This window comes from Anomaloglossus baeobatrachus, chromosome 6 (assembly GCF_048569485.1).
Source record: "Anomaloglossus baeobatrachus isolate aAnoBae1 chromosome 6, aAnoBae1.hap1, whole genome shotgun sequence".
In the NCBI taxonomy this organism is placed as follows: Eukaryota; Metazoa; Chordata; class Amphibia; order Anura; family Aromobatidae; genus Anomaloglossus; species Anomaloglossus baeobatrachus.
In genome coordinates this window covers 467,904,719-467,926,332 of record NC_134358.1, presented here as the reverse complement: position 1 = coordinate 467,926,332, position 21,614 = coordinate 467,904,719, and the positions used below count along the sequence as shown (strand labels likewise).

Here is a 21,614-nt window from a genome sequence, read left to right as displayed (position 1 = left end):
TTTAAAGAAGAAAAGTATATATTTTTCTTTTAAGACCGTAAGTGGCGAATAAAGTACATTTTAAATTGTGTTGCCCTCTCTGTAAGAATCATTTTTATACATTGAACTTATAGGGTTTTTTCACTAATTTAGGCAGTGGCTATCTTTTCTTTTTTTAAATGTTTTCATTAATTTTTTCTTGCTTTTTATATTTATTTATTTCACAAATTATGCTGTGGGAGGCATTCCAACATATAAATACATTTAATTTAATTGCCTATGTCTCCTGCACCTGGCCCTGACATATTTGCCCACTTCCAGGGCAAATTCAGCCCCGTGCTGCATTTCAGTACTAGCATCCTGCGATCACATGATAACTAGGACCGGCGGAGGAAAGCGCGGTTAGTGGTTCCTAAACTGTATACACAGCGCTAGCTCAGTACTGTGTGTACAATGATCAAGAAGGTAGAGGAGGTAATAAACCATCTCTGCCTTCTCTAAACCATATCTGTCTCACCACTTCTATATAATCTTCACGAGGCTGCTGTCTCTGTAAGGACAATGTAAAATGTCCTTGCAGAGTTGTATGCGGACCCCCCCTCCCCCTCCCATTTTAAGATAATAGGCGATTTTCATGTAGTCAAATGGAGTCTGTGATGCATTCAGTTGCATCCATCAATAAAATATTGCATGCTTAAAATGGAACCAGACAGCTCTACCATGCCCCCCGCAGCATGTGCCTACTCCTATGTTAATACCCTGCTTAACAAGCCCTTTGTACAGTATAAGAAAAAGCAGAATATGGCAAAAATAAATTGTTGAAATCTGTATGCCATATATGCTAATTAGTTTCAGATTAGTCAAGGGGGCATTGGTTTTCCCAAACTAGTCATCCCACTCATCATGATAGGGGTGTGTACCTTTACCAGCTTCACAGGCGTCCGGGGAGCACATGATAAAATAACCTGCCATCCATGAAGAAGTCGAAGACCAGTAGCAGGAAGGAGAATACTGATGTAACAGTAGATTACTTTGTTGATGTGTTCCCGGGACATGCATAGTGCACCTCCACATACAGACACTGACTGAAAATACAGGTCTCCATTTTACTTGAAGTACCACACTCCAGGGTGGGGATATGTGAGCAGATATTCTTACCCATTTCACTTACTGCTCGTAAACCCACCCTGTCATACCCTATTAATCTTCTCAGCATTTAACAGGCTGGAGCCTGCTTCTGGGCTTACATCACAGAGGCTGTCAATCTCGATGATACATATCTCCCTTACTGGACTTTTCTAGTGGTATTCTTACAATAGGGAAAAACATGGTGTAAACCCAACCTTTACTGTATTTTTGAATTGGTGCAAAAGGGAAAATTATTCATTTTTTTTAATAAAACATTTCAGTTATAACAATAACAAGTGAGAATCTTTTATCATAGGGTTACTGTATATGCAAATGTACCGCCCCAGCAGGGGTCGAACTGCTTGGATCCAGATGTCACTGCTTGTGGCTCGGGGGTCTCTGGACCCGGGGGCTCAGGGTCACACCCGAATGAAGAAGGGGGATATTTAAAGGGGGGATAAATAGTTTGTGACGCCACCCGTGGTGTGAGGTAATAGGGAGTACTGCCACTGCCGTTGGGAGTACCCGGGGTGATGGAGTGGGGCAGCTAGATGACGTTACCCTCCCCGGGCAGGGAAAGGCTTCAGGACCCCGGATGGTGGTGTGGGGTGCAGAGGAAGCGCAGGCTCGCTGGTTTCAGAGCTTAATCAGGTACTCACTCAGCAAGAAAGCAGACGCTGACAACGTGGTAAACCAAGTCTCTGGGTGCCACTGCCCTCTTGGGGAGCTCGTCCGGGTCCCGTCCCCTGCAGTACTGCCTGGTGGTCTCTGACCTGCCTCCTGGCACTGTATTTTAGAGTGTTCAGTTGGCCTGTCAGCTTGGAGCTTTCCGGGCCCCGATCCCTGCTAAGAGTATCAGAGGAGCTTGCTCTCAGGAGCTCACGCTTGGGATTTCAGTGGGTTGCTTTGCTTGGAACGCCCTATCCCCCTTGTTGCGCTAGTGCCCCCGATCTCTGAGCTTCGTGGGAACAGTCCATATAGGCCCTGTCCTCCGCAGGTTAATTGCCGGGTTGCTTGAAGCTTCTCCCCAACCTAGGGTCCATGTACCCAGACGTGCCTTCGGTCCCAGCCCGGGTATTGAACTGCGGCTTCTGGCTATCCTCCAAGACTAGCCAAGCACCAAGTCCCAATCTCCCGCAACCGGGTCTCCGACTCCTCCTGGTCCATACCACAGTCTGCGACCTAGTCTGCTTTTACCCTGGGAGCTCCAACTTCCAGCTTCCTCGAGCTCCTCACTGCTCGAGAGCTACCACTGTTCTCTTTGCTCCCCTGGAGCCGATTCTTTGCTCCTCTCTCCTTGCTCTTCTGGGGCCGACTCACTTGTCGCCTACCACCTCCCTGCTTGACCCCTGGGCGGGCAGCCATATTCCAGCTTAGCAGCCCACTGGTGTGCCTGACAGGGTGTGGTGCGAGGTGTAACTAGGATTTGTGGATGCTGGTGGAGGCAGTACCGCAAGGTGGTGACCCAGAACCATTGGGGGTCGAGCCCTGCACGGGGAGAGAAAGATTGTGCAGAACCCTGTGACAACCTGACTAGTCCAGGGCGTCACACAAAGTTAGCAATCAGACTGCTAGATCATGGTGTGATTGGTACAATTATTTGTAAGCTCTAGTCAAAGAAGGTTTCAACGAATAAATCTTACACTCTTAAAATGTTTAATGAGACAGTATTATAATCTTGGTGTAAGAACTGCACAAATGTTTTAAAGCAAGTTTGTCATCCCCAAAAAGCAAACTAAACAAAACAGCTATGCAGGAGAAACAGTCACTATAAAAAATAATTTTAGCAACACACATTTCATTGTTGTAGTTAGTTTATATTCAATTTGCAAGTGAGGGGGCTTCGGTTATCCTTTGCTTTACGTCCTCCTCAATTTACATAATAAGCCTTTCCTGACAGTGCACGTTTGGCCAGAGTGCGCGAACCCTAACCATGGCACTGCGGTGCACACACAGTCAGGGCTGTATTTTGCCTTCATGCTGCCCTAGGCAGTTTAAGTGGTCGCGCCCCTTAGTGACAACGTAAAACTATGAGTTTTCGCACACGACATCTGTTTAAGGCAGATCTACTCTGTAAAACACTTGAAAAAGTATCAATGAGAAACGAAGGGCACTAACCCCCCCCCAATGGGGATCACCACAGGCACATCAAAACATAGCATGAGTGTAAAATATTCCCACCACACCATCACCACTTATATACCGTGACTGTCACACTGCCCCTAATAAACTAAAACACCACACTGCCCTCCCTTATAAATTATACCCACCACACCTTCCTCGATTATGAAATATGATCTGCACACTGTCCTCACATCATGCTGCCCCGCCTCACAATGTCCCATGCATGCTGCCCCCTCCTCACAATGTCCCATGCATGCTGCCCCCTCCTCACAATGTCCCATGCATGCTGCCCCGTCCTCACAATGTCCCATGCATGCCGCCCCGTCCTCACAATGTCCCATGCATGCTTCCCCCTCCTCACAATGTCCCATGCATGCTGCCCCCTCCTCACAATGTCCCATGCATGCTGCCCCCTCCTCACAATGTCCCATGTATGCTTCCCCCTCCTCACAATGTCCCATGCATGCTGCCCCCTCCTCACAATGTCCTACGGTATGCATGCTGCCCCCTTCTCACAATGTCCCACGCATGCTGCCCCCTTCTCACAGTGTCCCATGCATGCTGCCCCCTCCTCACAGTGTCCCATGCATACTGCCCCCTCCTCACAGTGTCCCATGCATGCTGCCCCCACCTCACAATTACTCATGCATGCTGCCCCCTCCTCACAATGTCCCATGCATGCTGCCCCCTCCTCACAATGTCCCATGCATGCTGCCCCCTCCTCACAATGTCCCATATATGCTGCCCCTCTCCATGAGCTCCTAATGCTGCCTTCCTCTTTTCCATAATGACACTTCCTTGCTGCCCCACTCATCATACTACGACCACCACACTAGTGCTTATGCTGAGACACACCCCACACACACACACACACACACACACACACACACACACACACACACACACACTACCCCACTCTTGATATTGACTCCAATACAGTGCTCTACTCCATACTAAGCCCACACAAGCTGCCCCTTCTCCATAATGAGCTCCCAATGCTGCCCCCCTCTCATTCTGAGTCCTTACACTCCCCCCATCGATTTTGTCATTGCACTATCCCTCAACCCTTGTCCTCTCCAGCATCAGCCTCTCTCCTCCCAGCCTCCCCCAACATCAGCCTCCCTCAGCATCAGCCTCTCTCTCCTCCCAGCCTCCCCCAGCATCAGCCTCCCCCCAGCATCAGCCTCTCTCCTCCCAGCTTCCCCCAGCATCAGCCTCCCCCAGCACCAGCCTCTCTCCTCCCAGCCTCCCCCAGCATCAGCCTCCCCCAACATCAGCCTCTCTCCTCCCAGCCTCCCCCAGCATCAGCCTCTCTCCTCCCAGCCCCCCCCAACATCAGCCTCTCTCCTCCCAGCCCCCCCCAGCATCAGCTTCTCTCCTCCCAGCCCCCCCAACATCAGCCTCTCTCCTCCCAGCCCCCCCCAACATCAGCCTCTCTCCTCCCAGCCCCCCCAGCATCAGCTTCCCTCCTCCCAGCCTCCCCCAGTATCAGCCTCTCTTCTCCCAGCCCCCCAGCATCAGCCTCTCTCCTCCCAGCCCCCCCAGCATCAGCCTCTCTCCTCCCAGCCTCCCCCAGCATCAGCCTCCCCCAGCATCAGCCTCCCTCCTCCCAGCTTCCCCCAGCATCAGCCTCCACCCTCCCAACTTCGCCCAGCATCAGCCTCCCCCCTCCCAGCCTCCCCCAGCATCAGGCTCCCCCTCCCAGCCTCCCCCAGCATCAGCCTCCACCAGCATCAGCCTCTCTCCTCCCAGCCTCCCCCAGTATCAGCCTCTCCCCTCCCAGCCTCCCCCAGCATCAGGCTCCCCCTCCCAGCCTCCCCCAGCATCAGCCTCCACCAGCATCAGCCTCTCTCCTCCCAGCCTCCCCCAGTATCAGCCTCTCTTTCCCCAAGTCTCCCCCAGTATCAGCCTCTCTTCCCCTAAGTCTCCCCCAGTATCAGCCTCTCTTCCCCCAAGTCTCCCACAGTATCAGCCTCTCTTCCCCCAAGTCTCCCACAGTATCAACCTCTCTTCCCCCAAGTCTCCCACAGTATCAACCTCTCTTCCCCCAAGTCTCCGACAGTATCAACCTTTCTTCTCCCAAGTCTCCCACAGTATCAACCTCTCTTCCCCCAAGTCTCCCACAGTATCAACCTCTCTTCCCCCAAGTCTCCCCCACTATCAGCCTCTCTTCCCCCAAGTCTCCCCCACTATCAGCCTCTCTCCCCCCACCGCATGCGCAGATCTCCGGTCTGCATTAGAGACACCCCCACGCACACTCCTTATGAATCTTCAGCTCTGCGAGTACTTACCTACTCCAGTGCCCGCCGCCATCCTCTTGGCTCACATGAGTATCCTCTTCTGACACCGGCTTCCATCGCGGCGTCCTCCACGGCGTCCTGCTATGAGCTCTGCATGTGATGTCCACACAGCATTAGACGCAGCACAGAGGAAGGAGCTGATTGGCGCGCACCTGTGACCCTGGAAGTGCAGGCGCCGGCAGTTCCGGGGTCAATCAGCTCACTCTGCCCGGCCGCCGCAGTTTGTCTGCATTCGCGTCTTAATTGACGCATATAAAAATAAATAGAGGTGCGCCTCTCCCCCCTCCGAAAACACAGCGGATTTAAAGGCTGCTAGAAGGTGCCGCCCCTCGCATCCTGCCGCCCCAGGCACGGGACCACGTTTGCCTAATGATAAATACGGCCCTGCACACAGTACAGAGATGGGTAGCCCTTTTCATCATTTCTTCCTGACAGCAGATGCCGCACACTACACTGATACACCCAGAAATGTAGTGAGCGGCTTCAGAGAGGATGAATTCCATCCTTCTGCTGTGTTCTAAACATCACAGAAATGGTGAATAACAGCAATGACATAGGCCAGAATATTCAGTGCATGTAGTGAAGACAGAAGGGGCATGCAACTGATCTCTCCTTCTCTCTGAAGGCGCTTGCTTCACTTTTGGGTGTAGAAGCGGTGGCCACTGACCGGGGGCAATGATAAAAGGAGGACCCACCCAGTACAATCTGTGCACGTGTGGCACCGCGGTTTGGGTTTGGGAAGGGCTTGGTCTGGCCAAGCGTGCGTTGTCAGAGTCAGGAAATTGCTCAGTAGGCAAACTGAGGGGAGTAACAGTGCAGCCAGCTCTTGGCCACACGATGAGTGCACTAAATACACCTCATTTTTATTTGGATTAAAACGCGTATTTCAACAGCGAAATGTACAGCTAACTGCTAATATGATTTTTATAGGGACTGTCTCCTACAGAACACATTTTTTTTTTAGTTTAGTTTGCATTTTAGGGGTGACAGACTCCCTTTAATGTTGCACTTCCATACCTTACCCTCAATGTATTACTATATATTATAGTGATTTTTGTATATACAGTGCCTACAAGTAGTATTCAACCCCCTGCAGATTTAGCAGGTTTGATAAGATGCAAATAAGTTAGAGCCTGCAAACTTCAAAACAAGAGCAGGATTTATTAACAGATGCATAAATCTTACAAACCAACAAGTTATGTTGCTCAGTTAAATTTTAATACATTTTCAACATAAAAGTGTGGGTCAATTATTATTCAACCCCTAGGTTTAATATTTTGTGGAATAACCCTTGTTTGCAATTACAGCTAATAATCGTCTTTTATAAGACCTGATCAGGCCGGCACAGGTCTCTGGAGTTATCTTGGCCCACTCCTCCATGCAGATCTTCTCCAAGTTATCTAGGTTCTTTGGGTGTCTCATGTGGACTTTAATCTTGAGCTCCTTCCACAAGTTTTCAATTGGGTTAAGGTCAGGAGACTGACTAGGCCACTGCAACACCTTGATTTTTCCCTCTTGAACCAGGCCTTGGTTTTCTTGGCTGTGTGCTTTGGGTCATTGTCTTGTTGGAAGATGAAATGACGACCCATCTTAAGATCCTTGATGGAGGAGCGGAGGTTCTTGGCCAAAATCTCCAGGTAGGCCGTGCTATCCATCTTCCCATGGATGCGGACCAGATGGCCAGGCCCCTTGGCTGAGAAACAGCCCCACAGCAAGATGCTGCCACCACCATGCTTGACTGTAGGGATGGTATTCTTGGGGTCGTATGCAGTGCCATCCAGTCTCCAAACGTCACGTGTGTGGTTGGCACCAAAGATCTCGATCTTGGTCTCATCAGACCAGAGAACCTTGAACCAGTCTGTCTCAGATTCTCCAAGTGATCATGAGCAAACTGTAGACGAGCCTTGACATGACGCTTTGAAAGTAAAGGTACCTTACGGGCTCGTCTGGAACGGAGACCATTGCGGTGGATTACGTTACTTATGGTATTGACTGAAACCAATGTCCCCACTGCCATGAGATCTTCCCGGAGCTCCTTCCTTGTTGTCGTTGGGTTAGCCTTGACTCTTCGGACAAGCCTGGCCTCGGCACGGGTGGAAACTTTCAAAGGCTGTCCAGGCCGTGGAAGGCTAACAGTAGTTCCATAAGCCTTCCAATTCCGGATGATGCTCCCAACAGTGGAGACAGGTAGGCCCAACTCCTTGGAAAGGGTTTTGTACCCCTTGGCAGCCTTGTGACCCTCCACGATCTTGTCTCTGATGGCCTTGGAATGCTCCTTTGTCTTTCCCATGTTGACCAAGTATGAGTGCTGTTCACAAGTTTGGGGAGGGTCTTAATTAGTCAGAAAAGGCTGGAAAAAGAGATAATTAATCCAAACATGTGAAGCTCATTGTTCTTTGTGCCTGAAATACTTCTTAATACTTTAGGGGAACCAAACAGAATTCTGGTGGATTGAGGGGTTGAATAATAAATGACCCTCTGAATAAACTTTTCACAATTTAAAATAAAAATAAAAAAATAAATAACATTCTTTTTTGCTGCAGTACATTTCACACTTCCAGGCTGATCTACAGTCCAAATGTCACAATGCCAAGTTAATTCCGAATGTGTAAACCTGCTAAATCTGCAGGGGGTTGAATACTACTTGTAGGCACTGTAGATTATGAGTTCTGGATTTGTTACTAGAAATATAAACCAATGTTACTGTAAAGCATTCATGGAAAGGGCAAATGGATGAAACAGTAACACTGCGCTGTCTGTATGTGTAACAATCAGCCTGTGTGCAGCAGATGGGATGGACGGATGTAAATGAGAATAGTTGGTGAGCGCAGCCGTACAGGCCTATAGTCTATTGTCTCAAATCTTATACAGGGGCAGATTCTGTATGAATCCAACACTAATTAATTGTCGTTTATTATATTACATTTAAAGTTGTATTATAAAAAGGTATTCTACCATAATAACATTGCTTCTAGAGATATTAGAAGGGAGCTTGGCCAGCAGGTTACTTGCATTCTTCTAGGGCAGGGGTGGGCATCTAATCTTCCACAGGAGAGACTGTGACTATGGTGGAGAGATGAACCAACAGGGAGAACTTAATTCGGCTCATTATTATTATTTTATATTCATAAAAATTAACATAAAACAATAATAATGAGCAGAATTAAGTCTATTGATGCACTGCTACTGGTAATAGACAGTGCATATTGTAACCTGTAGCAGATAATCAAAATGATCTGCTTTTTATAGTTTATAAGTTATACTGCTCCTGTTATTCAGCCTTTGTACCTTGATCAACAGCGCCTCAAACAGTATGATGATGTTCCCACACAACCCCCCACACAGTATGATGCCCCCAAATAGCCTCCCATGCAGTATGTCCCTACACAGTCCACCACGCAATATGATGTCCCCACACAGCATGAGGTTCCCTCATAACCCCCCATGAAGTATGTCGTTACAGTCCCCCATGCAGTATGATGCACCGAAAAAGCCTCCCATGCAGTATGATGCACCCACACAGCCGCTGTTCACAAGCTGTCCCCACACAAACCACAACAAAGTATGATGACCATACACAGTCCGCCATGCAATATGATGTCCCACACATAGTATGAGGTTCCTACACAGCCCTCCATGAAGTATGTCCTCACAAAGTCCCCCACGCAGTATGATGTCCCCCACAGTTACCCACACGTACTAACAATGTAGAAAAATAATACTACTCACCTCTTCAATTCCCCGCTGCTCTGTGCAGTATACTGAGCTCCGCACACTGGGCATAATGTAGTGAGGTCTTTACACCTGCTGCGCTCTCAGATGCACAGGCTCAATGGTGGAAGAAGGAGCTGACAGTGCCTTGTTCCATCATTGTACTTATCGTTATCTGTGATACCAAATATACAGATACTGGTAAAATTGATATTCTTGGCAGCAGGCGGCCATGTGGTGCAGGAAACCACTATCTCCAACCCATTGGCCATCCCAGACCACACAGAGGCAGCTAAAGTGCTGCACATGGCCAGCAGGCCGCACTTTGCCTAGGTATAAGGGAAAATATTTCCATAACACAATGCTGCACATAGATGCCAGACAATGGCACATAGAACTCAGAGAGCTTCATACAGTATGATGGGAATCATACACTCCTACAGAATTTTTTACTTTTTATTAGCCCTAAGAGCCCCCTCTTAGTAATATAAAGAAAATGTCTGGGGACTACAATGTTCTCTTAATGTAACAGGTAAGTACATGGATGCTTAAAAAAATGTTCTTTAGCTGCATCCAATGAACATCTGAAAATAGTGCTTTGCTGGATTTGCCTAATCTCTATGAGTCTATGTGCACATGGGGTGGATACATTTTGGGACTTCCGTCCGGATACTACAGTAGCAGCTTCGTGGATGAGATTGTAATAAATCTCATCCAATCCATATGAATAATGTCTAGTATAAATTGATCTACAGTGCAAATTAGGCTGTGGATTTTCACCCTTTGTAATACAAACAGTGACATCTGCAGGTTTCTGTAACAAAAATAAACACTATTTGGTTGTGTTGCTGATTTTGCTGTGGATATCCCACGTGAAAAAAACTTTTACTTTTAAAAGATCTTCATAGGTCAGACGAGGCGGTGGCAGTGGTTTATAGGTGTAAATCCAGTGATAGGCGCGATTTAAATAATTCACTGTGAATGGGCTACCAATGCTGGCCATATGCACCGCAGGCTATGTGTTTAGCCTACGGTCAGTGGTTCCATCGGGGCTTACATCTGAAGCCATGAAAAATATATATGCACCTCTTTAAGGTGGGCTCCAAGATGTGGTCAATAGTGATGAGCAAGCACTACCATGCTCAGGTCTTGGATCAAGCAGGTTGGACGCTCGGACAGACTTGACTCGTTACTGAGTATAATTTAAGATCTTACAAAAAAAATGCTCGAGTTCCCCATTAATTTCTGTTATACTCGGTACATAAGTGTCTGACCTGCTCAATTCGAGTACCAAGTACACGAGCATGGTAGTGCTCACTCATCACTAGTGGTCAACTGTGTCTTAGAGCCCACCAACAAATAGGTATATGCAGATGAAATCGGATAGACTAGTACACTGTGACTGTACATCATAACATCAATGGCCCTATCAGTGCATTCACCTGAGGCGCTGCAGAATTGGCTGTCAGTGTCGAACGTGCTTGTATCTGCTGCTCTGAACTGTGAACGGTGACTGTAATTGCTCCGGGCATGTCTGCATGACTGAAAGCTGAATGCCTTCCCCTGATGAAGAACTGACACCAAATACTTTGAAACGTACGTCGGGCGGTTTTTTGAGGTTTATTCCTGTGACCAGCCGCCATTTTGATCTTATCATCACTGTTGGTAGATATTATCAACTGATAATGCTTGCATATGTACTAATGTATATGAGATCCTGAGGGGTCATGTTCATTATGGGCATAGTCCAATAGGAATATATTCAGAATAATAATGTACTGCTCTGCAATTTTGTAAATGCTCTGTATAGTCTGAACCCCTAAGTGATCTGTATACAGGGCTTGGGCTTGATATATATTTTATATACTTTTAATGGATGTTTACATTATGTCTTAATAAAATCTTTTTGTATTTGTTTGCACTATAAAAACTATGTCCTCTCTTTATATATTATGACTGAAAGCTGGCAGTTCCAGAGAGAAATAAAGTTTATTTTCTCCTGTGTGCTGCTGTTTCGCTAGGTACAGTGAAGTACAAAGCAAACACTGAAAGGGAAACCCTGTACCTAGGGAAGGGAGAGGTGGTAAGCCTGACCAAGCCTACAGCTGAGCCCTATCCACCCTTGACAGGTTCCACACCTATAAGCTGAGCCAGATACTTGATCCTGAAATAGGCTCTAAGTAGGGAATGGATGGGATGAGCGCTTAGTCAACCCCAGTAAGCTCTAAAGAAGACAAAGGGAGCATACACAAGCGGAAAATAAACTAATAACTTATCTCCAGAAGACTCAGTGAGAGGAACTGCAACAACAACATTTATCCAGATGAATAGAAGCCGACTGCTTGTACTGAAGACTTGTTAAGGGTATAGACCTATCACCAGCAGAGTAAGGCTACGTCCGCACATTGGGTTTTTTAGACGCTGCGTTTGTGCATTTTTTGCCGCTAAAAAACGCACCCGCGGCAAGAACGCATGCATTTTTACCGCGTTTCGGTGCGTTTTGCTGCGTTTTTGATCACTGCGTTTTGCTGCGTATTTCCAATGCATTGCATTGGTGGAAAATGCAGAAAAGAATTGACATGACCTATTTTTTTTTTCAGCTCAAAAACGAAGCTATAAAAAAAAAAAAAAAAAAAAAAAAAGCTGTGTGCGGACAGCAAAAAGGAAAACTCAAAAACGCACCCAAAAGACACGCAAAAACGCAGTGGAAAACGCTCAGTGCGCACATAGCCTAAGGCTGCTTTCACACATCCGGTTTTTCCTGTGCGGCACGATCCAGCGCTTTGCAGAAAAAACGCAACCGTTTTTTTTTGCAGTCGGTTGCGGTTTTTTTGCATAGACTTTCATTAGTGCCGGATTGTGCCGCATGGGCTTGCATTCGGTCCGGTTTTTGCCACATGTGGCAGATTTAGCCCATGCGGCGGCCGGATGGAACGTTGCCTGGCACGTTTTTTGTCCGGCCGATGCGGCGTGATTTGCAATGCGTGCCTATGGACGCCGCATGCGGCATCCTGCAGCAAACACCGCATCCAGCTGCCGCATGCGATTTTTTTCCACTGCACATGCTCAGTAGCCTACCGCAAGCGGCAAAAACCGGACGGGCCGCATGTCAAAAACTTATGCAAAGGATGCGGTTTTGTTGCCGCATCCGTTGCATAGGTTTTAGAGCTGGATTGGCCAGGGGGAATGAGGGTATTTCAAGACACAAAGGGAAGTGATTAAAGGTTGAAAAGGTGAGGACATCTGCAGGGTCCTAAAGAGAAAGGGATTAACCACAAACAGAAAAATAGGGAAAGTCAAAGAGCAGCTTGTGTAGCCAAACGCTGCGACCTTCTACAGCCGGAAATCACAGAACTATCTGTCATGAGTGACACACCCATGACAGCCGCACTTTCACTACACCGGCTAGGCACCTTCATGAGATTAAACCGATATCCTTTAATTCATTACCTGGAGCAGATCAGTATACAGGTGTAATAAATAGAATTATATAACTAAATATATAATAACTAAAACAACATTATTTCCTAAATTCCATTTATTAGTTTGTTGTTTTTTAACTTTGGAAGATTGTTTTACACATTTTTTTATAACTTGATTTATGTAATAAATCAGTAATAATCACCATAGAAGGGTAATGACCGCTCTATACCCCGGGAGGTGATTTTGGGGGGGTCTTTTCCTTTTCCTCACAATTTTCTCTGACCACAAAAAAAAAATTTCTGGATAACAATAATAATAATTGCGCTAAATTGAATAATAATTGGAATTCCACAGACTGAATCCAGCGGCGCCTGTAATCTGTGGTGAGGGCTTTCTGAGTGCAGATTATGGGATTTCTCGGATTACTGGACCCGTCTGTATATACAGGTGTATACAGGGAGACATGGAGGACACTCGGAGGACGCGCTCCGACCCCACAGACCCCACAGCCGGCGGGTGGGATACATGACTATACACACACACGGACATTCCCGGAGATAGCACCTGTCACTGGGGGAGCGCAGCTGCCGCCGCCCGCTCCAGTCACACCTCCAATCCCGGCTGTGTACAATTTATCACGGTGAATCCCCCCACGGTGACTTTCCGGCATCCTGCCCCCTCAGCCGGCACTCACCTGCTTCCAGGCCTGACACCGAGCGCAGTGCACAGGGATGGAGACTCGGCTGAAGAGCAGCAGGCGCCGCCCCGGAGTCAGTGATGTGCGGGCACTGGTGGCCGGCCCGAGTAATGCACGCACTGGTGGCCGGCCCGTGTAATGCACTCACTGGTGGCCGGCCCGTGTAATGCACTCACTGTTGGCCGGCCCGTGTAATGCACTCACTGGTGGCCGGCCCGTGTAGTGCGCTCCCTGGTGGCCGGTCCAAGTAATGCACGCGCTGGTGGCCGGCCCATATAATGCACACGCTGGTGGCCGGCCCGTGTAATGCACTCGCTGGTGGCCGGCCCATGTAGTGCGCTCCCTGTTGGCCGGTCCGAGTAATACACGCACTGGTGGCCGGTCCGAGTAATGCACGCACTGGTGGCCGGCCCGTGTAATGCACTCGCTGGTGGCCGGCCCGTGTAATGCACTCGCTGGTGGCCGGCCCGTGTAATGCACTCGCTGGTGGCCGGCCCGTGTAATGCACTTGCTGGTGGCCAGCCCGTGTAATGCACTCGCTGGTGGCCGGCCCGTGTAATGCACTCGCTGGTGGCCGGCCCGTGTAATGCGTGCGCTGGTGGCCGGCCCGTGTAATGCGCGCGCTGGTGGCCGGCCCGTGTAATGCACTCGCTGGTGGCCGGCCCGTGTAATGCTCTCGCTGGTGGCCGGCCCGTGTAATGCACTCGCTGGTGGCTGTAATGCACTCGCTGGTGGCCAGCCCGTGTAATGCACTCGCTGGTGGCCAACCCGCGTAATGCACTCGCTGGTGGCCGGCCCGTGTAATGCGTGCGCTGGTGGCCGGCCCATGTAATGCACGCGCTGGTGGCCGGCCCGTGTAATGCACTCGCTGGTGGCCGGCCCGTGTAGTGCGCTCCCTGGTGGCCGGTCCGAGTAATGCACGCACTGGTGGCCGACCCGTGTAATGCACTCGCTGGTGGCCGGCGCATGTAATGCACGCGCTGGTGGCCGGCCCGTGTAATGCACTCGCTGGTGGCTGGCCCGTGTAATGCACTCGCTGGTGGCCGGTCCGTGTAGTGCGCTCCCTTGGTGGCCGGTCCGAGTAATGCACGCACTGGTGGCCGGCCCGTGTAATGCACTCGCTGGTGGCCGGCCCATGTAATGCACTCGCTGGTGGCCATAATGCACTCGCTGGTGGCCAGCCCGTGTAATGCACTCGCTGGTGGCCGGCCCGTGTAATGCACTCGCTGGTGGCTGGCCCGTGTAATGCGTGCGCTGGTGGCCGGCCCGTGTAATGCGCGCGCTGGTGGCCGGCCCGTGTAATGCACTCGCTGGTGGCCGGCCCGTGTAATGCACGCGCTGGTGGCCGGCCCGTGTAATGCACTCGCTGGTGGCTTGGCCGTGTACAGCATGCGCTGTTGGCCGTCACGTGTAATGCACACTCTGGGGGCCGTCCGTGTAATGCACTCGCTGGTGGCCGGCCCGTGTAATGCACTCGCTGGTGGCCGGCCCGTGTAGTGCGCTCCCTGGTGGCCGGTCCAAGTAATGCACGCACTGGTGGCCGGCCCGTGTAATGCACTCGCTGGTGGCCGGCCCATATAATGCACGCGCTGGTGGCCGGCCCGTGTAATGCACTCGCTGGTGGCCGGCCCGTGTAGTGCGCTCCCTGGTGGCCGGTCCGAGTAATGCACGCACTGGTGGCCGGTCCGAGTAATGCACGCACTGGTGGCCGGCCCGTGTAATGCACTCGCTGGTGGCCGGCCCGTGTAATGCACTCGCTGGTGGCCGTAATGCACTCGCTGGTGGCCAGCCCGTGTAATGCACTCGCTGGTGGCCGGCCCGTGTAATGCACTCGCTGGTGGCCGGCCCGTGTAATGCGTGCGCTGGTGGCCGGCCCGTGTAATGCGCGCGCTGGTGGCCGGCCCGTGTAATGCACTCGCTGGTGGCCGGCCCGTGTAATGCTCTCGCTGGTGGCCGGCCCATGTAATGCACGCGCTGGTGGCCGGCCCATGTAATGCACTCGCTGGTGGCCGTAATGCACTCGCTGGTGGCCAGCCCGTGTAATGCACTCGCTGGTGGCCAACCCGCGTAATGCACTCGCTGGTGGCCGGCCCGTGTAATGCGTGCGCTGGTGGCCGGCCCGTGTAATGCACTCGCTGGTGGCTGGTCCGTGTAATGCACGCGCTGGTGGCTGGCCCGTGTAATGCACGCGCTGGTGGCCGGCCTGTGTAATGCACTCGCTGGTGGCTTGGCCGTGTACAGCATGCGCCGTTGGCCGTCCCGTGTAATGCACACGCTGGGGGCCTTCCCGTGTAATGCACACGCTGGTGGCCGGCCCGTGTAATACACACGCTGGGGGCCGGGGCAGTGTAGCATGCTCACTGGTGCTTTAAAGGTAATTTTCAATCTCCGCCTAAGGCTATGTGCGCACTAGAGAAGTGATTTTTCTCAAGAAAATTTCTTGAGAAACTTCTGGGAGTTGAAGGTTACCGCACCTGCGGTAAAAAAACGCACCAAATCCGCGGGAAAAACGCATGCGTTTTTGCCGCAGTTTTTCCGCAGGTTGGTCCCTGCGTTTTTTTTATGCTGCAACTGCAATAAATAATATAAATAATAGATAGATACTCGATAGACAGACAGATAATGGATAGAGGGAAAGATGGATAGATGAATAGATAGATAGATAGATGAGAAAGACCTATATAATGTCCAATCCCCCTGCATTTTCTAAGCTGGCACCCTTTAGTGACTTTCATGTGGCACTAAAGGGTGCCTAGCCTTGTATTTAGCCATAAAACAAATAAATAATTAAAAAAAAAAAACACGTGAGTGTGACGGGGTGTACAGCAGAGCAAGGAGAGACAACAGGCCGAGGAACGATCCAACAGGTTTATTCACAAGAACACTGGAACAGCACACGATAAGTCCACGTAAAACAGATTCGGGGGCCCTTCCCGACAATCCTCGGACCGGATTACAAAGCAATCGTCCTTACAGTAGTCCAAAGAGTTCCACACAATCCCACGGGCCGCCACACAGGCCTAGCTCCGTCCGTGTCCACAGCCACACAGGCTGGAGCTCCTGCTCCCTTCAAGTTTCAGCTCACTCTGCCTGAATCTCCCAGGTAAGCAGAGTTTACACTAGTTGGACTCTAGGCCCACCTCCCCCTACTCCCAGGGATGGAAGTGCCTCAAGAGGATATAACCTTGCATTTTAGGGGGTGATTACCTACAACAATAGAAATGTACACAGAAGTAGTTCAAATAAGACAATGAACCCAGCTTGAAATAGGAATCTGTACAGCATATACAGTGAGAGGGTAAATTACATCTTCACAGTGAGGTCCCCCCATTTTTTGTAGCCAGCTAGGGTAAAGCAGACGGCTGCAGACTACAGCTGGCAGCTTCACCTTGGCTGGTAATCCAAAACAGAGGGCTCCCCACACTGTTATTTTACATTAAATAAATAATTTAAAACAAAAAACGTGGGGTCCCCCCCAAATTGGATCACCAGCCAAGGTAAAGCGGACAGCTGTGGTGTGATGATCTCCTGCAGTCCTGCCATCAGCGCTGTCACTGCCTTCTATGCCTGCCGTGTTGTCAGCAGTATCGCGAGAGCCCGTGACGTCACCGCTGTTAGGGTATGTGCGCACGTTGCTTTTTACCTGCTTTTTACCTGCTTTTTTGCTGCTTTTTCTTCTGCGCTGTTTAATGCCAAAATGGATGTGTTCTTCTATTCAAGCAAAGTCTATGGGAATTTGGGTTTCTTGTTCACACTATGTTGTTCAAAATGCTGCCTTTTTGTGGCAGAACTTTGGTCAAAAACTCAGCTTTTCAAAGAAGCAACATGTCAATTGTTTTTGCCATTTGGGTTTTGCACTGCAAAGCTGAGTTTTTGACCAAAGTTCTGCCACAAAAAGGCAGCATTTTGAACAACATAGTGTGAACAAGAAACCCAAATTCCCATAGACTTTGCTTGAATAGAAGAACACATCCATTTTGGCATTAAACAGCGCAGAAGAAAAAGCAGCAAAAAAGCAGGTAAAAAGCAACGTGCGCACATACCCTTAAGGTGAACTCTTAACCAGAGATCACTAGTTGCCTACTGCCTGGTCTAATTGGTGTGGATCGAGTGCATGCTTGAAAAATGAGATCAGACACAGTCGGATATTCATCTTTCCTCGACAGAAGTCAGCCCATGCTCTGCCTTTATTACAACTGAGCTTGCTCTGATATAACCTTGCAAAGGGGCATGTCCGGATGTGTTCATTGGTCAGTAGGTCGAACAATGTGTTAGTCCATGAGCTGATTGGTGGGCGTCATTGTAGGCGGGTCATCTGGTAGATCCATGCTGGATGGTTTGGTCTGTGATGTCTTCTAGCTTGACCAGGGGTCTTCCCTTATATGGTATCTTCTTACACCTGGACATTCCTTGCATTCCAGGCAAGGTGTGGAGAAACAGGCAATGGCAGCCACCTTTTATATCTGTGTCATATATATGATCTGAAACCTGAATTACGTAAGGCAAATCGACATATTTCCCACAATCCCTTGTCAAGAAGTTAATTAAGTATTTCATCTTATGGCTCTCCTCAACAACCGCTAGTGACAGTCTCGAGCCGCTTGCAAGACGGGCATAGACAGCAGTGACCGCGGTGACGTCAGGAGGCAGGAGATCGTCACAGCAGGTAATGATGTCTTCTCACCTCCTGACAGCAGTGCTCGGCATCCCCGCGGCTGCACGCACTGCTGTGTGTCAGTGTCTGCCTGCGCTGCGGTGTGACAAGCTGCTGACACTGCGGGCAGACACTGACACTGCAGGGCGGGCAGTGACGGGGCCGGAGCGGGACACAGACTGCACGGGCACCTGGAGGTCGCACGGAAGCGCTTCTGTGCGGCGTCCAGGGAGTGTGACGTGTGTGTGTGTGTTTACTCTGCTCCGCTTCCTGTTCCTGGCATAATGACATCACTTCCTGCAAAACCGCAGGCAGTGATGAGCATTACCGCAGGTAAATCGCGGCTATAACGCACATCATTTGCTACCTGCGGTATACCCCCGGAATTTCGCGATTACATTACAGTGAATGGAGTGAAATACCGGGGGTATACCGCAGGTACCTGCGGAAAAGAAGTGACATGCACATTTTCTCAAGAAATTTTCTCAAGAAAATCTTCACAAAGAATTTTCTTGAGAAACAAAAACACAGTGTGCGCACAGCTATTTTTTTTTCCCATAGGTTTTGCTGGGAAATGTCTGCAGGAAGATTTCAAACATTTCTCAAGAAATTTCCGCAGCAAAACCGCGGGTAAATCCGCGGGTAAAACGGCCTAGCGCGCACATAGCCTAAAAGGGTTATTCCCATCTGCAAGATTCTATCAAAATCTGTAGTAGGTGTTATTAGTAATAATATCCGCAATTACCTCCTATTAGAAGTGTAGTATAGTTCCACTGAAAAGCTGTCACTTATGTCATGTGCAGGCATGGCAGTAGTTTAGGTATCCAAGGTTATGGCCACACATATAGGGACAGTTAATTGCCAGTGATCATAACCATGAATATCTAAACTGCTGCTATGCCCTGCACATGAGGTAAGTGACAAAACGTATGAGGAAATCCCTACTAAATTTATAATTGGAGGTATTTGCTTATATTATTATTATTATTATGCCAACTACATATTGGGATAGGATCTTGGAGATTGGAATACCCCTTTAATGATCGATTTTAAGTCCATGGCAAAACTCTAGGATTCTTCACATATGTTCTTCTGGACACATGCTGGGCAGTTTCTTCTGCCAAAAGCGGCGTTAAAGCTTGCTATACGCTGACTTGGCTTCATTAGGGGCACCACGCATGACCAGAAGTTTAGAAGACGTGTACGTGAGCCATCTTCTCAATTGCCTGACATGGGCAGTACGCCTAATGAAGCTGGGAAGCATCCACCTGGCTGCTGAGGCGCACCGCTGCCGATGAAATGATCCGTGCACATGCGCCAGATTTCCAGGAGCTAGCGGTGACGCCAGGTCATGGAAGTTATGCTATCACGCCAAGAGGGGCAAAATAACATGAAATGAGGGCCAATTAGTCAGGGAAACTAATGCCCCTCAGACTAATCACAAGCCTACTTACCATAGGGAAAGTGCTGTTTATAAAGAAAAGAAAAAAAACCTTTCATATTAGTGAATAGAGTTATACAGGGCTATTTAGAAAGGGTATTTAAGCATACAGCAATGAATGCTGTTGAGTTGGAGGCATAGAGGACCTGACATTCATTTTAATAAGGGACTGAATGTGGAAGTGTCGCGGGCGGCGGGGCGCTGCGCTCGCTAACGCTCGGGTCCGGCGCTGCTGCTGCTGCTGCTCGGTGGCTCGAGCGGTGGGCCGGATCCGCGGACTCGAGCGGCGCTCCTCGCCCGTGAGTGAAAAGGGGGTGGTTTGGGGATTTTGTCCGTGACGCCACCCACGGTTGTGGTGAAGTTGGGACACCTCCGCTGCTCTGGACAGGGATCCCGGGAGCGATGACAGGGAGCAGCCGAGATGTTTCTCTCCCCTCCGTGGGTAGGGGGTTTTTGGGGGTCCCGGGGCCCGGTGATTGTGACTGTAAGATGGATGGCGGGGTTTGGTGAGGTGCAGGGTCGTGGGAAGGCAGCGCAGTGCCAGGCGGCACGGTAGTACTCACTCAGCCAATGACTCAGGAGTCTCTGATAAAACAAACGGCTGGATGGACGGGTCCCGCAGCCAGCTGCGCTGGTCACTCCCGGTAGGTTGGCGGTGACTGTCTCTCCCTGCACCTGTAATGTGACTTCGGCTCCGATAGCTTCCCACCGGTAACCCGCTCCCCAGCGGTGTATGTGCCAGAGGAGCCCCTTTTTGCCCGCAGGCTCTGGCCCTGGGAACTCTAGCTGTGGCGGTAGCTGTATTTCCCTTCACGGTTGAGCGGTTGCCTTCAGTCGGGTCTTTGCTGCTGGGAAACCCCGGAGGTTCCCGTCGCTGACTGATTTGACCGGTTTAACGGCGACTCCAAGCCTGGTCGGGGTCCGTAGGCCCTGCCGAACGGTGCTGGCTTCTCTTCGCTCCCTGGTCCGGTACCGGCGGGCCACCGCCCGTCCCCGGTCCTTACGGTTGTGCGTCAATCGGCCTCGCCTGCAGACTGTCACCACCGTCTGCCAACCTTGCTCTTAGGTGCCCGGGCCACGTACCCGGACACGGTCAGTCTGCTCTTTCTCCTCCACTACCACCTCTTGTTCCTTCACCTTCACTCTCCTTACTCTCTCTGACTTCCTTTCCCGCCTCCAGGACTGTGAACTCCTCAGTGGGTGGGGCCAACTGCCTGGCTCCACCCCACCTGGTGTGGACATCAGCCCCTGGAGGGAGGCAACAAGGATTTGTGTGCGACTGATGTGCCTAACCGGGGTGTGGGGTGTGGTGTTGCAGTACCTGTGACATCCTGGCTTGTCCAGGGCGCCACAGAAGCAGGATCAAATCATTCGAGTTTTGATCCCCAGAGGCCGCGGATCCCTCCTGATTCACTCTGCTTCGCTGCTTGGCCTGTCACTTCCAATGTTCCTCATGTCACTCCTATGACTGCCACGCCTATCTTGACACTGCCACACACCATGCTGCTGCTACCACTGCTTAATAGCCATGCTTGAAGAATAGCTAAAGCACAAAAAACAAAAAAACAAAAAACTCAGGCAGTCAGTTCCTATTTTTTTAAATGAAGGACCGGCCAACATCTGATCTGTCCTTCGGACCCCCAGAAGTGACATTACCAATTCCGGGTCAGAGGTTCCGGGTCCCCCAACGCCTTTTTTCTTTTACAGTATGCTGTTATGAGCTTGACCCATGATGTAGACTTGTGATTTATTTATTTTTTTAAACAAATGTAAGTTATGGAAATCAATTCCTGATAAATAAACAAAACAATAATCTGCAGGTAACAGCACAGAGAATATAAACAAGAAATCCATTTAAAAGGGAAGGGTAAATGTATATCCGGCTATTTGTCAGAATATCATGCAGATATAGGGCATAGAAAAAGTTCACTCAAAAAAAAAATAAAAATGACACCACAATTATAGAAAGAATTTGGTAGTTGTTCACAGCACAACTATAAGGGTATGCTCACAGGGACGTGCAAAATGGAAGAGTGCAATGCAAGAAAATCTCACATTGCACTCTGACCAATGCTAGTCAATGAGGGAGAGCAGTTGGTCAGCTTTTCTCCTAAACAGATTTAGGATGCGAGAAAAGTCGCAACATGCTGCGATTTC

At 49.8% G+C, this 21,614-nt stretch overlaps 1 protein-coding gene across 1 annotated transcript in view; it reads right to left on the bottom strand.

Moving 5' to 3' along the window:
* SCRN1 (secernin 1) overlaps positions 1-13,557 on the bottom strand; it is a 39,172-nt gene extending 25,615 nt beyond the window's left edge. The window contains exon 1 of the mRNA XM_075316678.1: positions 13,360-13,557. The gene's annotated coding sequence lies outside the window, so the exon portion shown is untranslated. The remainder of the gene's footprint in view (positions 1-13,359) is intronic.
* Between the last annotated feature and the right edge of the window lie 8,057 nt (positions 13,558-21,614).